General features: G+C 38.5%; 1 pseudogene; it reads right to left on the bottom strand.

The window, feature by feature from the left end:
* Nucleotides 1-604: 604 nt before the first annotated feature.
* On the bottom strand, nucleotides 605-8160 carry LOC137344731 (pepsin A-like; annotated as a pseudogene).
* Nucleotides 8161-8442: the final 282 nt, after the last annotated feature.

The raw sequence follows: 8442 nt of genomic DNA, 5'->3' as shown, positions 1-8442 counted from the left end.
GCAAATTCCTGTCTGTGTTTTGTAATTGTTTCCATGAGTTAGCCACAGCATCGATCAACGCAAATGTGAAAATGAATTGAGGTGCCCTCCCCGCACAAAGACATGAAAGAAAAAAGAGACAGGAAATCCAGGAGTGTGCATTTCATGATTCTATTTTATTGAGCAATTTTAGGAACTACACTAATAAAGAGATTCCAAAGGATAGAAAAACCAGCTGTGTGATGTTAGGATCACATTTACATCAAATCAGGTTTCACTGCAGAGGTCATCCACCTTCAACAGAAATGTGTATGGCTCTGGAGTGAAGCACTGCACCAATAATATATCACAGCTGAATGTCCAAACCAAGAAAGAACTGAGTAAAAGTGCTACACAATCAAAGAGGAGATATAATTAGACTATATCAACATTCTCATTTCCAATCCAGAACTAGTGATCTAAGACTGTTCCTTTAAAAGCCCACCCTGACAAGACATTTATTTAATTTTTCATTGCCTTTCAGTTGTAACTTAGTGGACAGCACTGCTGAGCACCAACACACAGCCAAGCAGTCAACAGTGTATCTTTGTTTTTAGTCATCCAAGATGTGATGACTTCATCTCTTACACTGGGCAGCCAGGTATCAATTGCTGCACTGGGGAATCAGGTGACTGGTTAAGTCAACATGAAAATGGGAATCAGGGTGAGCTTTCAATGAGAATATAGATGAATAAATTAGACAGCCTTAGCCAAGCCCACACGATTGTTGCCACTGTCGAAAATGGAGTAATATTCTCCAATGAACACATCTCCCAGAATCCAGAGGTATCCACCAGAGCCGCCAAAACCACTTGTGCAGCTGACTTGGTCGCTGTAAGTGTACTGTAAGAAAAGGGGGAACAATTAATACTGGGTCATTTGTCTATCTCCTTGAGTGATCTCTACAGCATGTTTGATTAATCTCTGAACAATTACTCCTTTATATCTTTTGAAAATTGTTGGAAATGTTAATGAGTATTCCAAAAGGAAATGGGACAAGGGGTGAAACTGTTTACATTCTGCACCTTGTGTCAGTGCTGTGACAATGAGAAAATATTGAGCAAATTCCAGAGCAGTTTGCAGCTTGCTGCGGAAATGGCTTCCAATTCAATATGGCCATCAAGGTAAATGGGCAATACCAGTACCAGAAGCTTCCACACCAAGCAGGTGGATTCTTGTGCAAGATGCTAACTTTGATTGGCAGCTCACCAAGTGAAGCATCAACACACAGAGCGAGGGAAGGGGTCAGAGGAGAGACTCTGTGCTCTTTCTCTCTTTCCTCTTCAGACAGAGAGAGAAAATTGGCAGCCCCACAGTAAATGGCACAAACTTAAATGTCAAAAGTGGTTGACAATGGCAAATAAACAAAAATAAGCTCCCATCCAAAAATTGTATCTGTTATAAGACTGTAATTAAAAGGATATATTGCAATAAAGACATGAACACATACCTTCAACGTGTATGCTTTGGCAGGAAGAGGATAGTCAACTCCATTGATGGTGAAAACCACATCGGGCATGCTGTTGATATTGTTACAGTTTATGGAGTACTGGAAGAAAATAGCAACAGTTTTTAGTGATTGTTTCAGCTTCGGGATTTACAACCAATCATCTATAATTAAATGGAATTACTAGTCAATCACTATTGGAATTAATGTGAGGTGAAATTGGAAAAAACACGCAAGCTGAAAGAAAATTGTTATCGAGGAACATTGCCAGTTACCAGAATATATTTAAGATAAATTAAGCAACAACACACTAAACCTTTCTAAATATTAGAGCTCATCTAAATGTTAAAGCAATAATAGGATTGTAGGTTGTGGATTTCTTGAGTTGACACTGTGGCCTATTCCAGCACTATTTTTTGTCCTTGAGTGAATAGACTCAAATATGTAAAGATTCGTTACCTTGCACTTGCAACAAATGGTGATGCAACTCCAAGCATTTCTGGGGCCGTACATCTGTGCTACAGTGATTGTTGCCTCATTTGTATGGAATGTAATTTAATACCCCCAAAGAGGCTGAGGGAATTTTTGCAGAGCCAATTATATATGAGAAATTGCAATATTATTAAAATATATCAATTTCCACTTTGTAAGTACTTAAATTCTGAAATTGTCTGCGACAGGCTACAGTGTGAAACAATCATTGATGCACTCTCAGACAATCCTTCACTGCACCAGATACTGTAACATGGCATCTCTACCTGGCCATAGGAATTTGGAGTTGCTCCAATATACTGCTGAATTGTGTCGATGGCTGAGCTGGAACCAACAAGAAGAGAAGTGCCAGTATCAACAATGGCAGGACAACCTCCATCGCAAGCCACAACCTGGCCATTAATTGTTACTCTGAGGGAGATAATTGGATCAAGAGTTAGTCAAAGATCTAAAAAAACTACACTTATTAGACCAATTGAACAAGTAATACCAAGCTGGGGTTCCTAATCAGCTATGATATACGTTATATCTTCAGTAAATGCTGACACAACTGACATTTTTAAAACAGACTCAGTATTTTAATCCTTCATTTCTTTTAGCTTGTATGTTTCAACATAGTTTGGTAAAATCAGTTTTCAGTAGAGAAGCAGACAGTATCAAGTTCTACCGTCCACTGGCACTAATGCCTGTTGGTCCAATGATGCCAAGAACAGGTGCCCCATTTCCCACTTGCTGACAGTGTGATGGGAAACCTCATTCATGGGCACAGCTGTGAACCGACCAAGAGTGGTTTGTAAAGATCCAATAGTTCCACCAATAGGTGGCACACTTGGACGCCATTGTGTGTAAAATTGCAGGACAACCACAGGCCCATATGTCAGGTGCAGTTGCCCCTGTCCAATCAATAAGATAACAAAAATGCCAATACAGTATAAGGTTATGGGAGCCACAGACAGACACTTGCCCTCATTTTATGAATGAGAGTTGAATTCAATTAACATGATCTTTGGCCTTTCACGACCAACAGAATTTTCATATGGTCGCTATTGACAAAAAGCTCTTCAAGTAAAATATATGTACTTCATGGTATCATAGTATCAGAGTAGGTACAGCACAGGAGGAGGCCATTCAGCCCATCGTGCCTGTGCTGGCTCTTTGAAACAGCTATCCAATTAGACCCATTCCCCTGCTCTTTTCCCATAGCCATGTAAATGTTTTTCCTTCAAGTATTTATCCAATTCCCTTTTGAAAGTTGCTGTTGAATCTGCTTCCACCACCCATTCAGGCAGTGAATTCCAGATCATTACAACTCACTCGTCTGATCAAATGCATCCTCATGTCGCCTCTGGCTACTTATTTTCAAACCATTGGATTAAACATTGATTGCAAGACTGAAATACAGTGAATGTGCTCTCTACTGTAATCAGCCTTCCAAAAATGTTTTCACCTGAAAAATATTATTAGTGACATCCTCAGCACATTGTCTCAATAAAAGTTTTATCTTTTGATATGGTTGATTTGTCGAACGCCACTTTCAGAAGTATCCCAGTTGTAGATGGGAAAATCACTCACTGGTCAATGAGGATTTGCCAATAGGCTTCATGAGTGACGGGAACCCAGTTAATTTGACCGGTGTAGTGGTTTGGATCAATTCCACCAAATACAACTTCACTTCCGGACTGACCATCCTCTCTGTAAAACATAGATTTTTAAAAAAAGTTCAGAGACAAAGAAACAATTTCATTCACATTGAAATATTTCTGGTTTAGAGGTTTAGCACTTGGTGATGTCACTGCCCATTGGATATTGTATCTAAATCATCATTTTTCCAAATCAGTTATTAAAAGTAATTAATTGCAATGTGTCAGTATCCTTGCCATAAATACTCCAGGAAACTCATGCCATCCAATAGGATTCTATCTGCTCAAATAAAGCAACTATGCCTTTTAAATAAATTATACAGGATTTAATCTGTGACCTTTGGGATCCTATTGGATTCAATTCTAAATTGGGCTGATAGCACCAGAGAAGGGATGCAAGGTTTGAAAACGAATAACTTTGATAGAAAGCTCTTACATTTATGTAGTGCCTTTCACATCCTCAGGATGGCTCAAAGTGCTCCTCAACCAATGAATGCTTTTGAAGTATAGTCACTGTTCTATAGATAAATGCAGCAGTCGGTTTGTACACAGCAGAGTGCCACAAATAGATTGAGGGATTTCCGATGGACAGGACACCTAGTAATACCTTGGGACCTTTTACACCCACCTGAACAGGTAGGCGGGGCTTCAATTTAACATCTCGTCAGAAAGACAATACCTCTAATAATGCCGTACATTCTTAAAACTGCAGAGTATGTCCGACAATGTCAATACCACACTGACTCATCAGCCTGGAGTATGTGCTGAAATTTTGCAGTAGGATTGAAGCCAAGACCTTCGGACACAGAGGTAAAAGTGTTACCAACTGAGTCAAGCTGAGTTTTTTTGGGTGAAAGCATAAAAAAACAGTACCTGCTTCATTTAGGGGTTATACGATGGAGAAACAAAGACATACGAAATGTTTACCTGGATAGGTACACAGCGAAGAGGGGCTTCTGCACCAATTGTTGAGACATCATGTTATCAAACACAGTCGTGGCACCTGATGCTGCAAGAGATGCATAGCCCAAGCCCAGAATTCCATCGAATTTACTGTAGGTAAAGAAACTGCCTGGTTCGGTCTCACTTAAACCAAATTCTTGGTTGCTGATAGCTACGTTTGAAAGCTAGAAAAACAAGATAATGTGATAAATCATGAGGAATTAACCAAAATCTTATCCAGTGAATTATATCCGCTGGATAATTAACTCCAAACTTGGCTCTTCTGCAATAGTTTTAATAAGTTGGTGGGGATTTGTCTCCTGCTTTTGAAACCATGCTGACTGCCCCTATGATATGTAACTATGTACAAACAGTTTAGAGCACAGATGTTTAGACTCGAACTTCAAATTTCATGACATGATGACATCCTCTTCATAAATTGATCACACATGGCGAGTAGGTTTTTCACAACCTCCTGCCATTGATAGTTCCATCTCGTGGTCAATTTGATGCCCTTTTGTTGCAAAGTGCAAATAATTTGGAAGTGACCCCATGATTTCAGTTCTTTGGTACTTACAAGAGATTTTAGTTGTAGAGTTGGGAGGCAAGAATTGAAGTTTGCTTTTCTCCAGTTAACTTCACAATTTCTAGTGTACCTCCTATCAATATAAAACTCGCCTCTAAAACTATTGCAGAAGAGCCAAGTTTGGAGTTAATTATCCAGCGGATAAAATCAGGATAAAAATCAGGAGAACATTAGTAAACATTCGCTTTTATTCATCTGTTTAAATCATGCTTTCTTAAATTAAATTTTTTAAGGCGATTCTACACTATTTGTTAAATATTATTGCAGTACTTTTATTTTACTCTTTGTATCTAAAATCAGAATTTAATGAAAGAGAACAAATTTGCATTTATATCGCACCTTAGGATGTCCCAAAACACTTCACAGCCAAGCAATTACAGCAATGAGATAGATGACCAATTCTACTTTTTTTTGGTAGTGATGGTTGAGGGATAAATGTTGGCCAGGACAGTGGGAGAGCTTTCCTGCGTTTCTTTGAATAGTACCTTGGGATCATTTACATCCATCCTGAGAACTTTCGTCTCATCCGAAAGATGATACCTCCAACAGTACATCACTCTCAGTCTGGATGATGTGCTCAAGTGGGCTTGAATCCACGATCTGCTGACTCAGTGCTACCACTGAGCAAAGGCTGTCAGATCCCACATACAACACAAATAGGCGTAAAGGTCTGAGTTGAACTGAATGGTTAGATCAAGAGAGTATTTTCATGAAATTTCTATGATGCTCCAACAAAAAGGAGTTCTGTCAATAAATTTATGAAAGTCGATCTTACACTTTATATTTATATTTTATATATTTTATAAATAAATCTTTTATTTCAAATCATCAACTTGAAGCTCGCGATACCCTCTGCTACATCATCATTAGACATCCACTCAACTGTCCGGCTTTTCAACTGATCCAACTCATTATGTTTGATTCCAAAATCTTTGTATCTTTGACTTGAACCTGTAACTTTTGGAAAGCAATTATCACTGTTACGGGATTTGATTTACTTGATGAGGATCACAGTCTACTTACTCTGACAGTGTCATATCCCAGTATACCAGTCATGCTGCCTGTGCCATACTGGATAGATAAGGACTGGTCATTTGACTTATATGTTGAGGACTTTTTTGGGTTGAATCGGTGATGGTCCACTGCAAAGAAACATCCATTTCATCAAATTATTATAAAGGTTTCAGCATTTAATCCAATGCTGGTTCAAATATTTGTGCCAAAAAATAATCTAAATTGTCACATTGAAGAAATAATTTATTTTTGTTACCAAGCATCCCATCCAATTTTCTGTAGCCTCATAAGTGTATTACTGGTTGCCATTTTCTTGGAGGGAGACCCAGGTGCATGAAGAGGATCAGGAACTTGCATGGATTTTTTTTATAAGGGAGCCTGAAATAAAATGTGTGTGTGCGCGTGTGTGTGCGCGTGCACGTGTGTGTGTGTGTGGGTGTGTTGGGGTGGTGGGGTGGGTGTGTTGGGGTGGGGGGCTGGCTTTGTGGAAGTGTATATGTGTGTGAGTGTGTCAGAGTATGGTTTGTGAGTGTATATGTGTCTGTGTGAAGGAAGATACTACATGTTGGGCCAGGTACGGTCAGCTGTCCTCTTGTTAGCCTACTCAGTGAATTTAAGCTTAAACCTAAATCTAATTTAACCTTAAACTTCAACCAGACACAGCATTATGGAGAATGTGTCTTCATTGTTGATTGTTGACTTTGTTCAGTTTACTGCTTAACTATCGGTTGGGATTAGCAATAGCCCTCTAACGATTAGGAAAGTCAAGAGCATAAGCTTGTTTAACAGCAGGGTAAAATTTACTTACTGCATGGTCGTTGGGAACAGTAAATTGATGGAACCCAAAGATTGGATGAGCCAGTATCAAAGATGACGGTGAAGCTCTGTGGTGGATTCCCAATGCTGATTGCTCCATAGTACGACAACTGTCAGCAAAAACAAAATGTCCACAATGTATCAAGTGGGAATATACCCATGTGATATTAGGTTAATATTCCTCTGTATCCATCAGTAATGGTAAATCCCCCGATCACTGCTTTTGAAATCACGTGGTACAGAATCAGAAGTCTAGAGGCCATTTAAATTGAAGAGAGATAATGAGTAAGAAGAAGAAATCACTCTATTTCTATGTATTATACTGATAATGTATTTCATGGTTGAGATGATGTTGAGCGTTTTGACCATGCTGTCTTATATTTAAATTATATCAGCACAAACTATCTGCTAATGAATTTTTACCTTTGAATAATACCTAGCTCTGAGCAGAATACAAATTATAGGCGATAGCTGCAATAAATGTAAGTTTAATATAAATATATTAATATTTTCCAACTTTTGTTTACAAAACTCACAGATTACTTACATCCAGGAAGTTAATCAATGGTTCAGTTGATCCCAGGGATTGGGAGGGTCCTTCAAATTTGGAACAGGGATCATATGGATGATTCTTGAGGAAGTCCTCAAGAAGTCCCTTCTCCTGAAGAACTTGACGGACAGGTTTACCCTTAATCAAGGGCACTCTTTAAAGATAAGAAGTAAGTTTGAAATTTCATCAACTTTTAATGTTCCTTGCTGACAAATTATTCTTTCTATCTCTTAACCTTAGGTAATGAAGTTAAAAATGTAACTACAGAATCCTTTTTCTTTGTCACTTTTCCCCGCTCCTCTCCTTTCCTAAAGATGTTGGCTCTTTACTGTAATATGGTTCCACAGGTGCTTATCAACATTCACTACCACATCCAAGTCTGACCCATGACAGGGAGTTGCTGGACACCAGCCCTCTTTTTCTTGCAGTTACAGCCGTGGGGGCTCCAAACGCACACAAGGAAGATATTTCATTAATTTTTTCATCAAAGAAATATATTCTCCAAAATTTAGCCAAAAATCAGATGATTTCCTACTTGAATAAACATTCAGAGAGCTGAATGCAAGCGAGCGTGATGAGTAGCCACTTCATCTTGTCCGTTGAATTGGTTCAGACACTCTTCGGAACTTAAAGTTTGGGGTCTATGCAGCAACATTTATACTCGCTCAGACCAACCTATTCCATTGTCACGAGGACCCAGATAAGATCATTCAACATGAGAAGTAAATATTAATGTACTCATGGTTAGTTTATCTCAAACACAATCCCTTTTATTAAGGACACTCTTCAACTTAAAAGGCACTTAATTAATATAAGTTGTATTAAAATAAACCATGTTAAGTGTTGTATTATTAAAGATTAGCCTTATAACTGATAAAGCAATCATAAATATATTTGCAAATTGGGTTAAAAACAGTCTTATCAAAACCACAAAATA

The sequence above is a fragment of the Heptranchias perlo genome, chromosome 27, assembly GCF_035084215.1.
Source record: "Heptranchias perlo isolate sHepPer1 chromosome 27, sHepPer1.hap1, whole genome shotgun sequence".
Taxonomy (NCBI): domain Eukaryota; kingdom Metazoa; phylum Chordata; class Chondrichthyes; order Hexanchiformes; family Hexanchidae; genus Heptranchias; species Heptranchias perlo.
This window is presented reverse-complemented; position numbering and strand designations above follow the sequence as displayed.